Here is a 21123-nt window from a genome sequence, read left to right on the forward strand (position 1 = left end):
GCATCAAAGAAAAGACATGCAGAGTATGCAATGAAGCACAATCAGTCTATCCCTCAGGCTCACAAGGACGAACTACTCTGATACCACTAAATGTAACACCCTAATTAGCCTAAGCTTTACCTCGCATCGTAAAGTAAAGGTTAATCAAAGATTACGATAGTTCAAAGCTCATACATATTATATATATAGAAAGAATAGTATAATCTAGAAGCCCGATGAAGGATATAGCTCAAATTTTGGATTTGAAAAGCGCAAAATGCACTAACGAAACTACTAGCTTAAGGCACAAGAAACAGATAAGATACAACAAAATATAAGTATATAATATCATAGGAAACTAGCCTCGACTCGTGGAGTTTAAGCCGACTAGCCATATACAGGTATACAAAACCATACAGTGAAAACAGCTTATACAAGTTTTTCTCTCCTAAAATAAGCCTCTAGGCAAAGACAAAATACAAAAGAGAGATGTATAAACAAGATAAACCAAAAGGACTCCAAAAGAATCCAAGATCCTCCGCTTCTGTCACCATCTAAAGCAACTCACCGAGGTGGGTTGCGACCTACATCTGAAAAATACAACAAAGATATGGTATGAGAACTGGAGGTTCTCAGTATGGTAACAGTGCCTAGTGATGTAGGATATAAAACAAGATTCAAACTTAAGCATTCTAAAACAAATAAACATAATATAACAACATTAACTTAAATAAACCGCGTAATTCATCTTAGGGGATTTCTACACTAACCAAACACCACTATCCCACAGCCTTCACCAACCTATCCTCCATGCGATCCCATCGCCACCGCCTTCCGAACCTCCTCAATCCCAGTAGAAAGCACAATTAATAACAATGCAAGTAATTTACAAGTAAAAGCATACGAAGTAAGTAGATCAACTAAGCAAATAGGCATATTATTCAATTAGGCATACAATTACAAGTTGGCAAAGCAAACAAACAGATAGAAAATGCATATGATGAATGCCTGCCCTACTGGCTGTGATATCACATTGTCGGTTCAACTGCCAACCCGACACATCTCCATGGAGACGTCGCCCTTCGGAATTATCAATGAGAACCCCCGAGATATAGTGCTCGGATCATTGTCCAGGGTTTTGCGCCTGCACGCTCTATTGATCCGAAGGGATGCGAGCGGGATACTCTTACCTCAGACCTCACATCTCAACGTAAGCGGGATTAACCACCGTTCTTACGCCGCCGCCGCTACCTCAACAGGCGGGATTAACCACCGTCCCTGCCGGGCGCATAGCATCTCATAATCTTAGTAAAAACAATATTTCAGTGGTTTTCAAAAAAACATTTTCAGTATACAGAGATCCATTATCTCAATCCGAGTCCTCGACTCATCTCAACCACTGTCCATTCATAACTCAGTTTCCAAATATCAAAAGTTTATCATTCCTCATCTCATACATCAATCATCCTTCACCTAACGTCAAACCATTCTCAGCACGCCAAAAACCTAGGCCTCCATTTTCTAATTTATTATAACATCATGTACTAGAATCCTTAAGTTATATCCCATGTTCTATTACTCAAAACTAGGCCCAAAAGTCCTAAAATGGTGTTATAGAGGCTTACAACCTTGTTAGGAAGGTAGAATAGTTGAAAAATAAGAAAAATTTGAGAAATAGGACGTGTGCGGCCGCACAGGGGCCTGTGCGTGCGCACGCCCAGAAAATTTTTAAAAGTATGCGTACGCACAGGGGTGTGCGTACGCACAGGTGTCAAAAATAAAAAGGTCTGTTCACTCGTACAACCTGTGCCAGCGCCCCCAACAGGTTGGCCTTTCCGACGTGTGCGTCCGCACAAGTTGAAATTATTCTTTAGATATGCGCGCGCACAAGCTGTGCTAGCGCTGCAAACAGAACGCACTTCCCTGCCTGTGCGTGCGCACAGGTGTGTGTGTCCGCCATGGTTTTGAAAACCGAACCGGACCGGCTGGTTCAACTGGAAAAACTGGAAACCGGTCACCTAACCGGTCCGAGTAAGGTCAGAAACCGCCTGACAAAAAACCGGTGAAAAAACTGGTCGAACCGGTGGTTAACCGATGAACCGGGAGAACCGTCCGGTTTTTTGGCGGTTTTTTTTGAAAACCAAACTATTAAATAGCGTCGTTTTGAAGGTGAGAAAAAAAAAACAACGAAAGAAAGGCCAAAAAGGCCCCAATCCCCACCCCACCCCTTTCTGTCTCTCTCTCTCACTCATACCCACCAGAAAACCCTAGTCCCACCCATAATCCTCTCCTCTCTTCGAATTCCAAGAATAGCCACCACCCACCATCCCATTTCAGAGCTTAAACTCATTGCCGACCCCTTCTCTACTTGTCGCCCTCTCTGTCCGAGCTCGCTTTGTCGTCGTGAGTCGCGCCGCTTCGCTGCTCCTCGCCGTGGGTCGCGCCGCTTCGCTGCTCCTCGCCGTCGCCGTGTGTCATTTCTTAGTCTCTGCTTCAACCCTCTCAGGTCTCAGATCTCAGTTCTCAGTTTTCGGGTTTCTTCTCCTCTGATTCAAGCCTTCAACCCTCTCAGGTCTCAAGTCTGAGTCTCTAACACTCCCTGATTCTGTTTCCCATCCCCCATCACGTCCTTGTCATCGCCGAGCTCACCTTCTCTGTGTTCGCCGATGTCGCTTCCTCTGTTGTCACCGTTGCTCGCCTTCATCCTCGTCGTCGGTAAGCCTCGCCTCCTCTGTTCGCAGTTTCGCCTTCCTCCTCTGCTTGCTGGTTTATTGTTCGCTGGAATGGATTTATGTGTTATCTTTTATTTTCTATTCATGATTTTCTGATTTATTTGTTTGATGGATTCATGATTTTCATTTATTTTGATTTTTTGAGTTGTTTCTGATTTATTTGTTATTTGTTGTTTCTGATTTATTTGTTATTTATTCATGAGTTTGTTGCTGATGCTATTGTTTGCTGAGGATCTGAGGTTATTATTTGCATGTTGAAGTTGAAGAAGAGAATGGATCAGTGTTTGAGATGCTTTTGTATTGAAATATAGCTGTGGAGGTTTTGTTGTCAACTGAGATTGGAGCTGTGGTGGTTTTGCAGCCATGAAGTACCTGCTTGGAACAATGTTGGCATGGACTAAACATTGATGCCAATAACTATAGGAAGTTTTTTTTTTTTTTGAGATAATGTACTTCATAAGAATGTCTAAAAAATTTGAAAGAATATTTTTTATGGCTGAAGATTTATTTTGTTAAATGTAATTTATACTGTGTGATTTCTGTTTAAAATTTATCAAATTTAAATATTGAAAATTATATATTAATTTTTTATAATTTTATTTTATATTTAACTAAACCGGTTGAACCCCGGTTGGACCACGGTCAGACCACTGGACCGCTGAACCGGTTACTCTACCGGTTTATTGACCGGTTCGGTTTTCGCAACCTTGGTGTCCGCACAAATCAAAATTTTTCGCAGGGTGTGCGTCCGCACGAGAGTGTGCGCTCGCACATATCAGAAATCATGAAATTATGCAACTTTGCAGAATTTCAGATTTTTAACACCAACTTTGAATGATCATAACTTTCTCTTCAAAATTCTAATTTTCACAAACTTTATATCGATTTAAAGGGTTTTCAAAGATCTTTAATTCTAAATAATTTTCAATCAATTTTGAAAACCGAGGCAAAAGTTATGATCGAACAAAGTTCATCAAAAACTAACTTTTACCCAAAATCATAATTTCCACAATTCCTTTATAAAACACAACCAAGACCAAACCAAACCATTCCAAACTCCAATTCTCATCAAAATCAACACCCTATGGCATATTACACCAAGCTTACCACATATTTCTTCACTTTACCTCGTCCTCAATCTCCATATTGATATATCACATATAATCAAACCTCATTAATATATTCCCAATCAATTAACATCAATATCACATTTATCAACATAATTCACTCTCCAACTTCACAAATCATTCATCCTCATCATACCACTATCAATTATCAATATCAAACTCAAAAATCATCATTTTATCATACATCATCATACAATAGCATCCAACAACTCATCAACCATTCAAATCCAGTCCTATCCTATGGGTCACTAGCCTAAGTGTCCATGAATATTATATACTACATAGAGGAAACCGAAACCATACCTTGGTCGATCCCCTATATGTCCAAAACTCAAAATTGAGCACTAGAGAGCTTTCAACCAAAATCCAAACTTTCACTTCCACTCCAATAAGCACAATTAAGTTCCAAAAGCTCCCAAAGCCACAATAATCAAACTATATACATATAAATCACCTCAATCAACCTAGGGTTCCAATTAAATATAAATTCACAAGGGTTTAATGACTCTTACCTATTCCAACAGATTTGGATGTCAAAACCCAATGCTAAGCAAGGCTTAGAGCAAACCTAAACATCCAAAACACAAGATTTCACTCAAAACCAAACCAAAAAATTCGAATTTCACAAGGGCACGAAAACTGGGCAGATAATCTCGAGAAACTTACACATGGCCTAGATAGAAATGACGGGCTCGGCAAGAGCTTCGCGTAGCCGCTGACGGCACGCGAATTGGAGCACCGTAGCTCGAGATATCGCGACTTGAAGTGAGAAGTGAATAGTGTTTTCCCCCTTCTCTTTTCTCTCTTCTCATGCAGCTGGTGTTTATGTTGTGTGAGTGGTTTATGGCTGAAAAGGGTTCACTTAAAGGACTTATATATGTCGGGCTTGGGCCCAACTTGGTTCCGGTCCAACCCGTTAGCGTTTTTAGCCCGTTTGGCCCAACTTCGGACCAAACCTTTAAAATTAATGCCTGGTTTTCCATTTCTAATGTTTTTCTAAGGTTTTTTACGGTTTTCACTTTTTCTCATGCAATACCGGGCAAAGTTGAACCGGTTCAACCGGTTCAACTGTTGGTTCGCAATTTTTTACGATTTTTCGTAGAAGACACATTTTCTGACTCAGAAAAATCCACTAAGTCCAAAAATCACCTTTAAATCCTCAAATTCTCTCTCTAACTTTTCGGAATCTAATTTAAGCAATATTAATTGTTTAATTAACCGGTTGATTAATTGCGGTTCTTACACACTACAGGCTTCAGGTACCATTTATTGTAAAGAATAACTTCACTTTTTCCACACATAAGCAACAAAAACTAAATTGAATCTAATTCCAAACTCAGAATGAAAATTAAATTGAATTCAGAATCGCACCAGCATTCAACAAATTAAATAAATTAACCATCAATAAAATTAACTCATGAAATCAGAAAATCAGAAATCCAGCAACAATATTATTTCAGAAAATAAGCAACTCAGAATAAGCAAAAATTAACAAAATCAGTAATTCAGTATCATTATCTCAGCAACTTAGAATCGGCATTATTACAAAACAAGCAAAAATATATTAAAGCAGCAATGCTTACCGGCGGCGAGGGAGGAAGGGAAGTGGCGGCGATGAAAGAATGATAAGTGATGGCGACAACGACAGTTCCACCCGCCGGCAAGGGTTCGGCGATGAAAGTGGGGTGGTGGCTGGGTATCGAAGAGGGTTTAGGGCTGGGTTTTTGAGTTTTATACTTCTTTCCAAGTTTTCAGAGGGAGAAAGGGCCAAAGGGTATCTATCGAAGAGGGAATTTTGATTTTTGAATCTGTTTTTGTTTTTTAATGAAAAAATAAAAACGACGGCATTTGGAGGCCTTTCGTTTTGAACTGGTAACACTCTAAAAATCGGGCTGGTCTAACAATTGTTATTTTATACTTGTAATTAACTAGATTGCATGCTTTAATAAGGTTTCAAATCACACTAATGAATCTTGTTCAGGTTCTTCCTGAAGCTCCTGAAGATCTTGTTTGCGATTGTCTTGGCGGTATTTCTCTAAAATTTTCTCCTTTTTTTTCCACTTGATATGTGCTTCTTTGTGATAAATACACAAATAAATTGCCCATAGAATTATTTGTTTACTGGTTTTGAGAATCAGGATTGCTTGAATTAATCATTCAATTTTTACACAAAGATGCTTCAACCATGGTTTTGGTTGCATGGCACGTCTGTCATGTCTAATCCTCATTCAAATAGATCTACCTGCTGCTTTATTTCTCCAAACCAACGTGTAATCTTGTCGTTATACTAATTCTGTTGGACAGATATATTTTCTTGTATGAGACTATAACAAATCAAAGTTTGAGGTGCTGTCGTCTGAGGTAATCCATATGTTTCAACATTTCATTTTGGCTATCTATTATCTGATAAAGTCATAGGAATATAACTCCATTTCCTTTTGCAGGAGCCAATACATGAGCGAATATCACGAAATGTTGCATCTGCACTGGCATCTTTGAAGTAGACTGGGAATGTTGGGACTTTTTCAATTCTGTATTCTATAGACCCCTTTCTGAGGATATATTTAAAACTTACAAGCAGCAAAAATTCTACCAAGAAGTGTTTTTTTAAATAAAAAAATTATATAAATAAAGCTTAAAACCAAAAGACAGATGAACATTTAACTCATAGAAATCATGTTTGGTCTTTGCCAATTGCGCCATGTATTTAACTTGTATACTTATCAACCAAACCGATGTCTTTGGCACACATTGTTACTGAATGATGAATGATGAATATTTCATTAACTTATGTCACATTGCTCTGGATCTTTCTTTCTTCTTATACTCTCTCTCTTCACATGAAGTCTCAGGGAATATTGCTCTTCCAATTTCGCCTCCGGTTCTCTTCTACAATTCCTCCGCCTCTCTTTCTCGTTGTCAGATCTATTTAGTTCTCTGTTTTTTTTAATTCATATATTATTTTTTTTATTTAAATGTTGATTTAAAATTGTGTTTATATATTAAATTAGATTGGATCTGAATTTTTTATTTATTCTGTATTTGTTATTATTAATAGTTATAATTTGTTTTGAAATGGTGGTAGAGAGGTGGTTATGGTGATTTTAATGGTAGTAATTTGAATTGAAATAATGGTAAAGAAGTGGTGTTGATGGTTTGTGGTAGGGATAACATTGTCATTTTGTTAGAATCATAAATTACATATAGTGTTATGTCCTTGAGTACCAAACAAGTTCTCAAATTTCATGTGTCATTGTGTCTATGTCATTTTGTATATTTGTGTCTGTGTCTTATTTATCTCCACCCACTAACCAAACGAAGCCAAGTACACATTATTATTGTACACAGCTCTGCATATAATGCAGAAGTACTTGGCCTTGTAAACACGTTAATTCTCTGCATCTAGTGCAATTGATATTCAGTTCTTTACTTTTCTCTGAGTTTACTCAAAACGTGTTATCAATATCATGTTTAGTTTAAGATAAATATAAAGGCTGAATAGTAGATTTGTAATTTAAAAAGTTAAATGAGAATATTTTTGAAAAGAAATGTTATAAAAGTTTCAATCTTCGTCCCCGGAAATTTTAGTCCCGTATGTCCCAACTTTCTGGAGGTATTAAAGGGACTGAAATTTTGTGTCGGAACTGAAATTTTATTTCTAATCTCTAGTCACCAAACACAATACTCAGTCCCCAATCTCAATCCCAGTTTTAGGAAACAAACGCTATCTAAAAGTATTAAAAAAGAAAAAACTATTATTTATGAGCTGCGTTTGACCTTGTGATATTGATATTTACCATTTTTCATGACTAAGCTCGTGGTTCCTCTTTTTTAATATGGAGAGAATTTTGTGAATGACAATAAAAAGATACTACATTACATAAATGACAGTGTTAAGTTTTTTTTTTCCTAGATGTTAACTTGGTGAATTTTTTTTATTTGAAGAAATTTTTTAAAGATATTAGTTATCATGCATACAAACAAATATACTGATTTAACCCGAAAGCTATTTACCTTGAATTCCGGATTTCACACTATCTATGGAGACAAGGAGATTAAAAAAATGTGTGACAACAAGAAGGAGAACAAGGATAGAGATGAGCTTTATTTATTTTTCGATCATTATATTTTAAATAATGTGATCTTAAGTAGTAGTGAAGAAGAAAACAATAGTACAACTGGAGATATGGAATTTTCTAATGTTGCAATTTCTCATGAAATATAGGCCTCCACTTTTAAGTTTTAAGGAGGATGATAGTGAAGAAGTCACAATGTGCAATTTTTTTCCCAATAAGGCTGCAAGTAATTAAAACAATATCAGGTTCTCCAAGACTTGAATATCACTTCAATTCAACTAACGAAAGGTTCAATTCAATCAATAACATTATTACCTTGAATTAAGGACAACTAAAGAATGATCTTTTTGGGTTCTTTGTATGCTAGACTCTATGACAATGGTATATGCTCCACAATGACGTTTTAAGTTTTCTTCTTTAGCCTTTCAATTTCTTCCTCCATTTGATACACAATTAATGCTTTAATCATCACTAACACTTTTTTTCTCGTAGGCGACATGGAGTTGACGAGCTTTCAAGGGTCGCAATGTTCACCAATCACATACCTAAATTGGGAAAAGAATTTGTTTCAAAATAATGGTTAGGATCATGGAGAATAGGAGCAATATTGAAGGAAACAGAGTGTCATTTGTGCACAAATAGGCGTAGAAACTAATTTGTCTTTTATGTATGCGTGATATTTAACGTCTGACACAATAACTTACCGTGATAAATAAGATAGTTCTGTTAAGAGTTGACGGAGCAAAATGGGTTAGAGACCAATGTGACTTACCAAATGAATTGTTGGGGATTAATAAGCTAATTAAATTTATTTGGGGATTTAAATGTCTAATCTAAAATTTGTTGGAGACAAAAATAGCATGGTTCTAAAAAATCAGACTGGACGATTTGATCGGATTAACTGATTTTTTTACCGGTCCGGTAAGGATAAAAACTGTCTGGTAAAAAATGGTATACAAACCGGTCGAACCAATAATTAACAATTGTTAGACCAGTCCGATTTTTGGAGTGTTACTGGTTCAGAACCAAAGTCCCCCAAACGCCGTCATTTTTATTTTTTCATTTAAAAAAAACATTCAGAATGATACCCTTTGGCCCTTTCTCGCTCTGAAAACTAGAAAAGAAGTAAAGAACTCAAAAACCCAACCCTAAACCCTCTTCAATATTCAGCCACCATTCTATTTCAGAGCTCAAATTCATCACCAAACCCTTCTCCTCGGGTGGAGGATTTATTAAAATAAAATTGTTATAAGATATATGAATAAATCTTAGTGCTAGTCATATAACTTAAGAAAAATACTATATGAACAAATGTTTTTGTGTTGTCTCACTCTTTAATCCTTATTTTTAACACCTAGCAAGTTCTTGTTATGTTGACACCTAAATCATCTGAATAACTATCAAGGACAACATCATGTACATCATCAAGACACTTCTGAGCAATCTCGATGCACTTCTCAAACATCACATCAAATTAATTAAGATTAAGAAGAGAACTAGATGAAGTTAGTGTTGTTGGTTGGGTTAGCTGCAGCCTGGTTTTTATATTGGAATTTAATCATGATGAATTGAAAAAAAACATACCTTAGCTGCTCTTGTTCTTGCCCTTGCCCACCTTGACACAGCAGATTCTTGTTTCTCCACATCAAAGAATGAAACTGAACTACTTTTAAGAGCAGCAAAATCCAATGCCTTCCACCTTCATCATTCAAAAACATTCAATTATTTACATGTATAAGATAGAAATTTAATCAAACACCTAGCGCGCACCAACAAAAAAAAGGCATGTTTTCATGAAAAACTAACCATAGTTCCTCCACCACCATAGCACAATCTGCCCAGTATCTTCTGGTATGGTAACTCTTATAAACCTTCTACAGCTTAGTGGCAGCTGCATTGAATTCGCTTTGGAGAAAAAGAAATTAACAAAAACACAAAAAATGCTTGACAATTAGTACTATAGTAGTAGTAGTAGGCAAGGAATCAAATTTCTGGAAGCTTTGGAGGAAGTTATGCATGTCTTCCATAAAGGACTAACTAACTATATATAGTATTTAAAAGAAACGACAATACAGGGGGAAATAAGAGGAAAGTTACAGCGGAGCCCTACCCTACCATGTTATTAATTAGTAGGGGGCTGAGTACTCAGAATCAAATAATTTTAGGAGAGCGGATAACAGGCTGGAGACCGCAGCAGCACAGATAAATATTTCCGTCCAATTCTTCCTACTTTATTCATTCACTCTCATTAGTTTTATAGTAACCCTTTAATTTTAACGAAATTTCTGCACAATTATTATTTTCACTGGATGCGTAATTAAATAATAACACATTACAATTCTTTTTCTAAGGAATGGCCGTTTAATTGCAACAAGAATGAGAAGCTACATAAGAATTTATACAGCTATTTTTATCCATATGTAACTCAAAACTTGGTTAATAAAACTCCTATTTCCACTGTGCTTCATCAAATAACAGTATTATACATTCTAGGACCAAGTTTTTCCCTTTTTCCCATTTGCTGTTATTTTTTTGACACATTTTAATTGGCTATTATCACTAAAATTCAAAGCATCTATGATCTATCTGTGTGTAATGGTGATCTTAGCTAAAACCTATTACCAACATCTTCAAATATTAGATAGGGAGTGAAATCTTTTTACTATTCCGACTAATTGATCCTAAGAGATATCATTAGAGATGATGCTTATTTAAGTCTTTAATTAGAAGATAAAGAGAATTCTTAGGTTTTTTTCCTGTTTTCATATTCAGCTGATATGCTTTCACGACAGTAACACAAATGACGCCTCATTTTAATTTTATATCATGCTTGCAGTTTTACCTAAAAACAATGGCAAAAATAGGCAAACAAAAGGAGGCAAAGTTTCATTATCTTAATCATCCTAATCATGCTTATAAACGTATCAACTTAAAAAAATAAAAAAATAAAAACAGATTCAATACGGAGACAAAACTAAAGTAATGCAGCAGAGAGCAGACACCACTTACCACTCTTGGATAAAAACAAAAATCAGTTCGAATGCATCCTTTGGAAGTGTCACACCTAACTCTTCTTCGAGGGGTTCAGCTCCAAGGGTATCTGGCTCATGCATCAACTTGGTTTACTCTCAAATTTCAACATTCTAATTGAAATATAAGAAACAAATAAGAGCATAGTTGTTGTGTTTGTGATTACCGAGCAGAAACCGGTTTCTAAAATCGGAACCCTAAACCCCGTCAGATTTCAGAACCAAATAGAAATTAATACATACCTAATCAACGACGTGAGCACAGAGAGGACGATGAGAAGCGCAGAGATCGACGATGGTGAGGGCGGCGCAGCAACAATCAGTGCAGGAGGGTCGAGAAGGAGCGACGGTCGAGTGGTGAGTGTGTGCAGCGATGTGGTGAGTGCGTGCAGCGATGTGGTGAGTGGGGGGCGAAGACGGTCAATGGCGATAGCGAGAGGGTTTTCGATCTTCGCGATGGTGAGCTCTTTGAAAGTGTTTTCTTCGGGCTTTGGAGGTGAGTGATGAGCTTTGGAGGGAAAGGAAAAAGATTTCACCGAGTGTGTGAGTTGTGTGCTTTCACGTAAAAAGAGGAAAAAAATTTACGAAGCGTCAAGTTTTTGCCTCTAGAGTAGATGTTACAATACTCCACTGTTGTTTGGAATTTTAAAATTTCTTTTTATTAATATTATTATAATATATATTGGCACAGTATTTTAGAAGACATTATATTAATAGAATTTTTAATGCATATTGATAAAATTATTAAGCAATTAATATATTATTCTTGTAAAACTATAAAAAAATATTTATATTTAAATTATAAATACTTATTAATAAATTTTTATAGAACTCGTTAATACTTTTATTATACTTTTAACATACACAATATTTTATTTTTTTATTTTATATCATATTTTTATTTATACTATAAAAATTATTAATAAGTACAATAAAACATATTAGTAAGTATTATAAAAAATATTATTGAATAATTATTTTATTATATTCATTAATATTTTTTATAGTAACATTTAAATATGGTATGAAAAAAGGAGTGAAAATAAATATAGTGTAAAATAGAGGAATAAAAAAATAGTCTAACAAATTACCAAAATTTTGAATGATCTGTGTCCTAACAAAAGAAAAATGGATTCATGTAATTAAAGATGTTTTTATTTGTTTTGAAAATTAAAAAATTACTTTAATTCATTTAAATATTTTTTTCATATATTAGTCTTTTATAATTAAATTTAAATTTTGAATTTCTAATATTAGTAAATAAAATTAATTATAAAAATTACAAAATTTGAATCTAAAAAATTATTTTTAAAAGAGACATCTTGAAATGAATATTAATTTTAGTAGATGGGTGTTTGACAATATTTCCCAAAAGGGAAAAATGAAAAATTATTATTCTACGTTCTAAAATGAAATTTATTTTTATTTTAAAATTTTAATACGTTAATAGTTTAATATATCTAAATGTATAAACCTCATATTTCTAAGAAATTTTCTCAAAAATAATGTTAATAAAATGTTTATACATATAGATATCTAGAAAATAATTGATACATAGAAAAAAATATTGTTTAAATTTAAACAATAGCTTATGTTGTGACATGGATAGATAAGAATGATGGATGTCCATTCATGAGAACTGAGAAACACATTTTTCCTATGTTGAAGGAAATAAATTCTTAGAATGAAGAAGTTTGAAACGTAAACTTTATGTGCCTATAAATACATGTACTGAGGCAAAGGGAATATACACAGAAATAATAAAACACTATTTTCTCTCTTGAGTCACTACTAATAGTTTTCTCTCTCTTTCTTTTATTACTGCATATAAATAAAAGAATAATTTTATTGAGCTAATTATATTAATACTAGAGTCTTCTATTTACACATCTCTATTTTATATGTAGTATATCTTTTATTTATTTTACAACACGTTATCAGCATGAGACTCTGATCAAAATTTAGGAAGACTCAGGTAACAAATTTTCATTATGTCGAAGCTCTCTCATCTTGAATTCAATGCTCTTGATATTTCTGGAAACCATTATTTATCATGGATATTAGATGCTGAAATCCATCTTGATTCAATGGATCTTGGAGATACCATTAAGGCTGAAAATAATGCATTCCAGAAGAATAAAGCCAAGGCCATAATTTTTCTTCGTCGTCATCTTGACGAAGGATTGAAAAATGAATATCTCACATTAAAAGATCTTACAGATCTTTGGAAAGACCTTGAAGAAAGGTATAATCATAAAAAAACGGTGATACTTCCTCAAGCCCGATATGAATGGACGTACTTGCGTCTACAGGATTTTAAATCCATAAATGAATATAATTTTGCAATGTTTCGAATCACCTCACGAATGAAATTATGTGGGGAAAAGATAACTGATCATGATATGTTGGAGAAAACTTTCTCAACCTTCCATGCCTCGAATGTGCTCCTGCAGCAGCAGTATCGAGAAAAAGGATTTAAAAAATATTCCAAGTTAATTTCTTGCCTTCTTGTTGTTGAACGCAACAATGAGTTGCTCTTGAAAAATCATGAAGCGCGCCCAGCTGGCGCCGCCCCATTTCCTGAAATAAATGCGGCAAATTACCCCAGAAGAGGTAAATGGCAATCTTTTAATAACAAGAAAAATTATGGAAGGAAAAGGAATTATGTTCAAAAGAGAGGATCTCACCAGAAGTGGGATAAAGAAAGAAATATTGGGCAAAATAAATCAACAGATGATAAGTGTTTCCGTTGTGGTGGAAAGGGTCATTGGTCACATACCTGTCGTACCCCAAGGCACCTAGTCGATCTTTACCAGGCATCTTTGAAAAAGGATGACAAAGGAAAGGAAACAAATTTTGTTTCAAATGATGCTAAAAATTCCACCACTCATTATGATGTATCTGATTTCTTTGAAGATCCTGAAGGAAATATTGGTCATTTGATCAATGATGGAATAGTTTAATATGTGAGATTGTTAAGTATCCATGCAAATAAATAATGTAAAGAACTTATTGTTAAGTTTTATTTTCTGTGTATTTAAGTTTCAAATGTGATGTATATAAATAATGAAATATTAATGTTTATGATTTTTGAAATCATTAAATGTGTCATGTTTAAAAAACAAAGTTTTAGTATATGACATTATTTTTATGTACTGTATTTCTTACAAAAAATAATTTCGATCAAGTATTCAATTTAACTGTGCATACTACTCATTTTATGATTATTTGTCTTTGAAGAAAATGGCAAGGATATATAATGAAGATGTGGTATGCCTTGCGGATAGTGCAAGTTCGCACACTATTCTCAAAAGTGATATATATTTTACCCATCTGGTACCAAAAGAAGAATGTGTTAATACTATTATTGGCTCAGACAATGTGATAGAAGGCTCTGGAAGAGCTATAATTTTGTTTCCTGGAGGAACAAAATTTATAATAAACAATGCACTATTATCTACCAAGTCTCTGAGTGTAACACCCTACCATACGGAGTCTTATGCTTAAGTCATAATTCAGAGATGGCAAGGTATTACGACCTCTAAAATAAAAAAATTTAGTACGAATAGTAGTATGAATGATGCTTATAACTAGGAGCCTTTGAAGAAAAAGGGGTAAACAAAAATCGTAACTCGAAAAGTGCAACACTCCGATCGATAACGTAGCGAACAAGAATAACCAAAGCGAGATATATATATATACGAAAGGGTGTCAAAAACGGGAATATCAAAACTCAAAATTCAGTTGCGAAGATAACCGGTCCGAGCATAGCAATATATACATATAATAAAATAAGAAAAACCCCAAAGGAAACCCAAAGGGACATAAAAACAGAGAACCTATTCTCCAAAATCTCCTATAAGAGGAGTCATTACAGTTTGTATTATGTAATGGAGATAAAAGTATCTAAGCAAAACATATAAACCAAGACAGAGTCCCAAGAACAAAGGATCTTCGCTAATCCAGAAGTCTCCAGCATGCCTCAACGAGAAGCCTCGCGTCCTGCATTTGAAAACCATAAAATCCGCATGGGTGAGAACCAGAGGTCCCCAGCATGGTAACAGCTTCCACATATATAATACATAATAATAGAGGAAAGCCGAAGGCAATCCTAGAACTTCCTCCAAATAATATCAAAGCTTATAAGCAAGCTAAACCGTAAGTGACAACTGACTAAAGATCCTTCAGTCTAACTAATACTTTCCTTTCCAATTCCTTCAGACCTCTCAACCACCAGCAGGAGTAATATATAGCAAACATAGTTATATCAGACAAAAGATTTACAATTAGGAACAGATAAGGCATTTAGACAGTTAGCAAGTAATATATAGTCAAATAGGCAATCTCAAATAATTCATATAGTATGCATATGATGAATGCCTGTCCCTAGTGGCTGATGATATCATCTGTCGGTTATAGAGCCAACCCGACAAGTCTTGGTAGCTAACCATTGGACTGTCCCTCTATCGTGTCTCCCTAACTCGAGTTATACTCAATATAAATTTGATCATAATCATGATCCATATCCATCACCCTCATTGGTGAATATTTATGGGGGTGAGCTCCTCTGGGGCTTTCACAGTGCCCGGCTACCCTGACGACATAGGGTCAAAAGAGCTTCGAGTCTCAACCTGGAGCACGTGGTGGCTAGCCACTGCTTCCTCCCAGGGAAACCCTCATCTCCGATAGTGGAAGTGCAAACATTCACAATTCATTCAACAGCATATATGCATTTATACTTAGCCATAATCATGGCTCCGCCGTAACACGGCAATAATCCAGCCATCCGACTCACGGTTAAATCCATAACCAGCCAATTCATTAACAATTAGGGCCCTTCGGCCCATGGCATAACAAGCACTTCCACCGCCATCCTCTGCATCTCACATAATCATCTTTGATCCTCATTGATCATTCATTTTTTTCTTGCTTCACTCGCAAGTTACCACATTCACTAGCTTCTTGTCTCATTGCTAGGCATATCATAATGATTTAAGACATAAATGGTGAGATCAGAGGCTTAGAAGTATGAAATTTGGCATTTAAAACTCAAAAATCAACTTTGGGATGAAAATAGGGCCACGCGTACGCGCACTCCACGCGCACGCGTGGATGGCCACAAACCTCATCGACGCGCGGACGCGCGGGTTGAAAAATAGCCAAACGGCGCGCAAGCGTCAGCCACGCGTACGCGTGGGTGCTCTTGCGCCCCAGGCACAAAACTGGCACAACTCTGGCACAACTCTCTGGAAAATGGCTGGGCACTTGGTGCAGCGCATCGGCGCGCTCGCGCACACCACGCGCACGCGTAGATGGTGCTTTCTCGAAGAACGGCGCGTACGCGCCAAGTGCGCCTACGCGCGGGGGTCATTCTGCTAAAAATTTTCTAAGTTAAAAGCTGCAGAATTCACAGATTCAACCCCCAATCTTCCGATGGACATAACTTTCTCGTTTTAAATCGCTTTTCGCCCGTTCTTCGAACGGCATGGACATCCCGGATCCAATTTCATTTCTAAATAAGTTTGGTACAAAACGGGGAAATGTAGTCCAAGTTATGTCCTGTCAAAACATGCCCAAAAACCATATTTTCATAAAAAACCACAAGGTGCCATTTTCAAAACAAACCATTTTCAACTCTTTTCAAAATCAACCCAAAACATGCCAATTTCAACCCTTTTTGAAATCAATCAAAATGTACCAAAATCAATATCAAGCCATCCTCAACTCACACATTGACACTTTACCAAAATTCCCAAAACCACCATCCAACCATTTTAACACTTCTCAATCAAGTGGCTAAAGGACAAACACAATATCATGTCATACATCCTTCTTCATCCCAATTTCCAATAATACTATTTCCAATCAACCATCATTATACATAATCATCATCATACTCACCATCAACATGGTACCACTCACAATTCAACCTTAATCAATTATCAAGCATATATCACAACATGCATATTTCTCATACATCATACCATCAATGCATTAATAATCATCATCACATATATGACCACATCATATATCTCAACCATTCGACAATATCAACAATTCAATGCCTATCTTAGGGCCATCTAGCCTAAGTATTTCCTACCACATTACATATTAGATACGAGAAACCGAGACCATACCTTAGCCGATTTCCCAAACTCAACCGGAGCACTTCCAAATTACTTGTCCACAAGTCCTCTAGGTCTCAACACCTCCAAGAACTGATTTTATCACACAAAACCCTCTTCCAAGCTTTCCAAAATCACCAATCAAGCTCTAATTTTCACGTATACACAACCTAAGCCACAATCATCATACCCATACACAACATCTCAATACCCAAACATCATAGAACAACAAATTACACTAGGGTTGAGAATCTTACCATACCCAAGGTCCAAGGAGACAAGATTAACCTTCTCCTTCAAGAGAGTTAGGTCCTATAACATCAAAGAGCCCAAAATCTCAACATTTTTGCTCATGAAACTCGAAAGTAAAGGTTGGAATTTCAAAGAGCAAAACATGGCTTACCTCAAGATTGGTTGTATAGGTTTTGTAGAGCTCTCCGCGGTGAACGTGTGGCCGTAAATGGTGCGGCAATCGGAGCTCTAGATCAAAAGTTATGGTAGTTTGAAGATCAAGTGAGATATAGAAGTTTGAGAGAGTGTTCTTCCCCTCCCTTACTCCATTTCAGCATGTTTGAGTGATAAGTGAGGAGAGAGAGTGCTGAAAACTAGGGTTTTGGTTTAGTTTAGTTGGGTCAAGGGCCCACTTTGGGTCCGGTTGGTCCGGTTTGGCTCGTTCGATCCAATCTTGGTCTGATTTCTATAAAATTGGTACCGAAATTCTCGTCTCAATCTCCTCTATCACATTTAGCCATAAAAATCACGTTTTTGGCTTTCTAGATTAAATTCTCATTTATGGGTTAATTAGTCGTTAATTAACCGGGTCTTACACTGAGGAACTTGTTAAGTTTCAAAGATATTCACCGAAATGGATATCATATTGAGACTATGAATGAGGGAAGTCATGAGTATTTATGTATCACAACTCATGATTTAAATAAAAAAGTTATACTAGAAAAGTTACCCTCACTTTTATCTGGGTTATATTATACCAAGATTAGTGCAATTGAATCACATGCCACTGTAAACCAGAAGTTTGCTAGCCCAAATGAATTTATAACTTGGCATGACCGATTGGGTCATCCGGGAACAACTATGATGCAGAGAATTATTGAAAACTCCCATGGTCATTCACTAAAGAACCAGAAGATTCTTAAATCTAGTGAATTTTGTCGTGCTGCATGTTCTTAGGAAAAGTTAATTTTAAGGCCATCACCAGTAAAGATTAGATTTGAGTCCCCTAAATTCCTAGAAAGGATTCAAGGTGATATATGTGGACCTATTCATCCACCATGTGGATCTTTCAGATATTTTATAGTCCTGATAGACGCATCTTCGAGATGGTCACATGTGTGCTTATTATCTTCTCGCAACCTGGCGTTTGCGAGATTACTGGCTCAAATTATTCGATCAAAAGCACAATTTCCAGAAAATCCAATCAAAGCAATTCGTCTTGATAATGCTGGTGAATTTACTTCCCAAGCCTTTGATGCTTATTGTATGGCTAATGAAATAAGTGTTGAACATCCAGTAGCTTATGTTCACACACAAAATGGGTTAGCAGAATCACTTATTAAACGCCTCCAATTAATTGCTAGACTGACGTTGGGGTTTTTGCCAGTAAAGAAGTTCATAAAAACAGTCGCGTTGTAGATATAGTCTCTAAACCGACAGAAATCCCTTCGTACAAACGTTTTGGTTGTCACAAGTAACAAACCCCTAAATAAATTGATAACCGAAGTATTCAAACCTTGGGTCGTCTTCTCAAGGAACTGCAGGGAAGTATGTTCTTATTATTGGCTATAGAGATTGTAAATTGGGGTTTAGAAGATGAGAAGCAAGTGATTTAAATGACAAATAAAGTAAATGAAGAACAAGTAATTTAAATAGCAAGTAAATTAAATAAATGACTGTAAATGGGCTTTTGGCAAGGTATGAGAAATTAGAGGTCCTATCCTAGCTATCCTTATCAAAGATGATGATAATTGAATCTTAACTCCGCTTTGTTAACCTTTACTAAAGTGAAGGAAGGTCAAGGGATTAATTAATTGATCTTCGAATCCTATTTGTTTCCTAAGAAAAGATTGGAATTATTGAAACTCAAATTAACCAAGATAACAATTGTCAAGCACGTTTGAGGTTGATAACTCCTGAGTTACTGAATTCTTAACCAAGACCAAAAAGGAGAAAAATAAATCTACCGGAATAAAAATATCTTCAGATTGGGAATGACAATAACATAAATAAAAGAAAGCAATATTAAACTGATATACCTCAAATAACATAAATTCAAAATAGAAATCTGTAACATGGGAGTATTCATAAATTAAATTATAAAAGTAAACAATCAACTGAAGTAATGAATAAAAGAAAAAGGGAAATTTAAAGTAAAGGAATATTAAAACCTGGGATCGAGAGTTACTCCTAAAGAGAGAAGTTCTAAATCCTAATCCTAAAGAGAGAGAGAATCTAACGACCCAATTTCTGGTACGTCATGATCATACTAGAAACTGAGCGTTACTAACTTGTCTTCCTAATTATTATCTATTATTTATTATGTGAGCCTGATTCGTTGTTAAAAGCGTAGTTATTTTACGAGGTACTTTTTTTTTCTAAAAACGTTTGGATTAATAAACAGAATCATTAATAATCAAGTCATAAATGATAACAGATAATACAGTTATAAACAACCACACATAAATACATCACAAGCAGTTGACAACATTCGGTGATTCAGCCTTTATTAGAGTAAAGATCTTTAGTTAGAACACCCCTAGATATAGCTAAATAATAACTATATACATATATATACATACAATATCCCAGGTCCTGACCTGTTCAAGAAGTCCCTAAGCTGGCACCTAGGCTAGCCTAGACCCTATACTCACCTAGTCCCTCTAAACTACTAAAGCGAGGGAAAGTACGTTCTAGGTCGTCAAAACTCAAGTCAGGTGGATCGTCATCAAAAGGTGGAAGGTCGTCTACTAATCCTCTGCACGATCATATGTCATCAAAGAGCGTCTCTCAAGTACTTCATCGAGTGGCCACATAACAGCAACATCGTACGGAGGACTTAGGTTAAGGTTCACGTACAAACGGGGTGCAGACGTTGGCTAGTCTCACAGTATATACATATAAATAGAGAACGAGATTCACCCTAGACTCAGAAGACTACCTAGAGTGGAATCCTCTTTGCGAACGATCGTCAGTGAATTACGGAAGGGTACTCACGCTTCCATCTGAAGGGGGAAGGGAGAGAGAAGGGGTAAGAACTGGGGAGTTCTTAGTAGGGCCGGGGTTATTAGTTACATTCATTAATTCTATGTTGTTTTGCAGACTATTAGTAGAATAAAAGGAAGCAATAATTAGAAAACACAGATAAGTAGAGAAGATAGAGAAAACAGATAGCAGAACACAAACAAAAGAATACAAGAAAATAACACAAACACAGAGAATAGAATACAAACAAGGAAAGCATACATTCATACCACAATCATAACAAAGGAAATGTGCAACCAAGTATGATGCATGTCTAGCCCTAGCGCAGGTAATGAGCTCATTTGTCGGTTACATACCCGCTCCCGACGTTACCCAGCAACCTCTGTCTGGATAAGGCTTTCCTGTTGGCAATACCCACTGCAAGCAACCTTTGTCTTGCAGGGCAGCACTTATTAGCCGATATACGCCCAACACACTCACTGTAAGCAACCTCTGTCTTACAGGAGCAACAACACACTCACTGTAAGCAACCTCTGTCTTACAGGAGCAACAACACACTCACTGTAAGCAACCTCTGTCTTACAGGAGCGCACTGATCTTGATACCTCTGTAAGTAACCTCTGTCTTACAGCAAAGCATTATAGCAAGGTATCCCAGGAAAGCGTTCTCAGTGGTCGTACCACCATCTATCTGACTGCCTCTCTGCAGCAGATTCTTACATAATCATTCTCATTATCATCATTCATCATCACTTTCAAATTCTTATGCAGTACCTCTTTCTTTCTCTGTTCAATCATACTATACAAACTTTACATCTTTCACTTTTACAATATCTTGGC

General features: G+C 36.1%; 1 long non-coding RNA gene across 2 annotated transcripts; it reads right to left on the bottom strand.

Annotated features, from left to right (window-relative positions):
• Positions 1–7919: 7919 nt before the first annotated feature.
• Positions 7920–11516, bottom strand: LOC148578654 (uncharacterized). 2 transcript variants are annotated; one of them, XR_015902532.1, is made up of 6 exons: positions 11187–11516; positions 10924–11057; positions 9721–9819; positions 9499–9613; positions 8230–8459; positions 7920–8134 (listed from the first exon to the last, which is right to left on the bottom strand). It is a non-coding gene; the product is annotated as an uncharacterized LOC148578654 (long non-coding RNA). The 2 variants fall into 2 exon arrangements; XR_015902531.1 differs by having other exon boundaries at positions 7920–8459.
• Between the last annotated feature and the right edge of the window lie 9607 nt (positions 11517–21123).

The sequence above is a fragment of the Arachis ipaensis genome, chromosome B1 (genome assembly GCF_059453495.1).
Source record: "Arachis ipaensis isolate K30076 ecotype BB chromosome B1, ASM5945349v1, whole genome shotgun sequence".
Classification (NCBI taxonomy): Eukaryota; Viridiplantae; Streptophyta; class Magnoliopsida; order Fabales; family Fabaceae; genus Arachis; species Arachis ipaensis.